We start from the raw sequence: 3,422 nt of genomic DNA on the forward strand, positions 1-3,422 counted from the left end.
AGAGAGAGAGAGAGAGAGAGAGAGAGAGAGTATATTCCTTTCTTTAGAGCATTTTTTCAATTTTACACAACATATTTTAGACGCTTAAAAAGGGATTTTTATAGCATAATTTTGGGATATATTCCTTCCTTTAGAGCGTTTTTCCAATTTCACAGCATATTTTAGGCGCTTAAAAAGGGATTTTTACAGCATAATTTTGGGATATATGTCTTTCTTTAGAGCATTTTTTCAATTTCACAGAGCATATTTTAGGCGTTTAAAAAGGGATTTTTACAGCAAAATTTTGGTTGCCACTTTAGAATTCATTTTCAGACACAAAAAGAATTCTTTTTCTGAACAATTCTGAAAAGAATTCTTTTTACATCTTAAAATGAACTCGGAATTGATAACATACGACTGAATTCTTTTTGTGCTATCTGAGTTTACAGGTTTTTTGTTTGTTTAATATCTTATATATAAGTAGATATATATGTATCTACTTAATATAAATAGCTTATCAGCTATTAGCAAGTATACTGATTTATGAATGAGTTATATTTACGGACGTTAAAAGTCAAATAATCTTATTTTTGTTCTTATCTCTTTAATCATACTTTAAAGTTTAATATATGAATTATTTATGACATGAAGTACGTTTCCACAGAAGATGATCGTACGCTGGTAATAATTATATAATGATCGGATGGCATATTGTAAAAGAAAGAAGCAGGAAAACAATATGTGTTATGCACGTTAGTCATAAGTCTAAAATACAAAGTGCATTAAAAACTCTGAGAATTGCAATTAATCAAGATATTATGTTTGTTGGATTTATATTGTTATATTATTACCACAAGAGAGAGAGAGAGAGAGAGAGACAGAGAGAGAGAAGACATTCCTGTTTTTCACTCTTGAAATAAATGAACTTTTTTCGTGCTATAACATCTTACAAAACTATACCTGTATACCCAAATAGCACAGAGAATCCAAAAAGAATTCTTTTTTCGTTACCGACTTACGAAATGAATTCTTTTTCTATCCTAAAAGTGTTCCTAAAGGTTTCAAAAGAATTCACTTTTATATCTGCACCAATTGTGAGTTCTTTTTCGGATTCAAAAGGTATCTACTCTTTTTTTTAGTTTAAATGAATTCGCGATGAAATCGAAATAATTTTTAAACAGTATTCTAATGGAGTTCTAAAGCTATTCATTTTATGCTCTTTCGAAATCGGAAGTTAAATAGGTTGAGATTATTGGAATGCGCCAAAATACGAAATAAAAATTAATTAAAATATATTTTGCGACAAAAATGTATTAACAAAGAAAATATTTTAAAATATAAATCAGTTGTTAAAAGCATATATATTATATGATTCTTTGTGTTGTCATATTTTTTGCCGCAGCACATATTTTTATTAATTTATATTTCTTAATTTTGTATAAGAATAAGTCATATTAGATTTTTTATTCAAATTAAAAATTTTACTTTTATATTTAAACACGTATTATTATGTATGCATATGTATCCATATACAGGGTGTTTGGAATTTAAATGCCAAAACTTCGGAAGCGTGTAGAGGATCGAAAATAACTAAAATAAACTAAGAAAAAAAGTCCTGTATGTAGAGATATGCTCGTTTTTTGCTTCGTTTTGGAGAAAATTACAAAAAAGACAAATCGTAGTTGCTTTGTTCTCACACTGCCTCTGAAGTATTATCGTCGCTGAAATCGTGCACGAAAACAATAATAATAATTCCGTTTTCAAGTGAAAACTTTTTTTGTTTATTTACATCTCTGTTTTTCTTCTATAAATTCGTCAGAAGTCATCGAGTGAATTACTCCTGTCACAATATGTCGCGTATATATTCTAACGTTGAATATGCTGTGTTGGGAATGAGTGAATTCCAATAAAATGATAGAAAGATGGTTTATTAGTCAAACAGACTTGACGACACGTCGTATTACAGAAAAACAGTTAGAGACATAAAAAAGGAGAAAAATCTGCCGGAAGGACATGAATACAAAAAACGCGCCTAGCGGCGAACAGAATATTAAACATAAAAACGTCGATAACTAATCGGCTGCGACTCGCATGTCGGTAATCCGCCGGGCGCCATGGAATGATCGGACAAGCAACTATCCATCAATCTTTCACTTTGCGATGTCTTACCCCATAATGTTCAGGCAATGATTATGTGAGATTCGTTTTAATTCCTTGGTAAGCATGTCCGCAGGATTTTCATTGGACGGCACGTACGACAGATCCAGCTGGCCATCCTCCACTTTCTCCCTCACAATATGGTAGGAGATGTCGATATGTTTCGTCCTTTTTTTTCCACTATATTTTTGGAGAAATCTATTGCTGCTCGATTGTCACAGAACATTTGACAACCTGTGAATAAAGAAGAAAGTTTAAGTTCTGACAAAAACATATCTAACCACACTATTTCCTTGATTCTGATCGACAGGGCCACATATTCCGCTTCCATGGAAGTTGATATGCCAGTCTGTTTCGCTGATTGCCAATGGATGAGATTTCCTCCTAGCATGACCGCAACACCAGTGTATGAATGTCGGTCATCTTGATCTCCTGCCTAGTCTGCGTCGCAATAAACTTGAATCCGTTGCTCGTTTCCAGCTCTGTATGTCAATCCAAGGTTTTTGGTCTTACTCAAGTATCGCAGAACGTGTTTCGCTTGATTCCATTGAGACCTTCCTGGGTTGGAATTATATTGTGATAATTTTGAAACAGCAAAGGCAAATGTCCGGCCTTGTGTTTTGAGCTAGATGCATCAATGATCCTATTAGCTCTCGATATGGTACGCGCGACATGTTTTCCTTTTCGCCTGGTGTTTTCGGACAATCCTCTTTGCTCATTTTTATTCCTAGGTCCAAGGGGGTTGACGCTGGTCTACTCTCCCGCATATTATATCTTTCAAATAGTGATTCAATGTAGTTCTCCTGTGTTAATTTCACTGTACCAGGTTGCTCCCAGTCAAGTTTCACTCCTAACGCGAAGTGTATCTCTCCTAAATCCTTGACTTCATATTTCCCTGTTATGGTTTTAACCACTTCAGTGATCGAGTTTGACTTTCTCGAGAATAGAAATATGTCATCTACGTATACTATTGCTATTAGCCAATGTCCCTTATGATATGTGCAGCTTGAAGATTTGAGCCTTTTAAAACCTATCTCGATCAGAAAAGTGTCTAGTTCTTCGTTCCAGTTCCTTCCTGATTGTTTCAGTCCATAGATGGGACGCAGCAACCTTGCCACTTCTCCATCTCCAGCGTTCGTGAAAGGGGGTAACTCCATGTATATCTCTTCTCGCAGGTTTCCGTAAAGGTACGCATTTTTCACATCAATGTGTCTGGTGTACCACTGATATTCTACTGACAGAGCTGATAGTAGTCTAATCACTGAAAAGTTCACCACAGGTGAATA

Source organism: Mycetomoellerius zeteki, unplaced genomic scaffold (assembly GCF_001594055.1).
Source record: "Mycetomoellerius zeteki isolate Tzet28-1 unplaced genomic scaffold, Tzet1.0 scaffold64, whole genome shotgun sequence".
Classification (NCBI taxonomy): Eukaryota; Metazoa; Arthropoda; class Insecta; order Hymenoptera; family Formicidae; genus Mycetomoellerius; species Mycetomoellerius zeteki.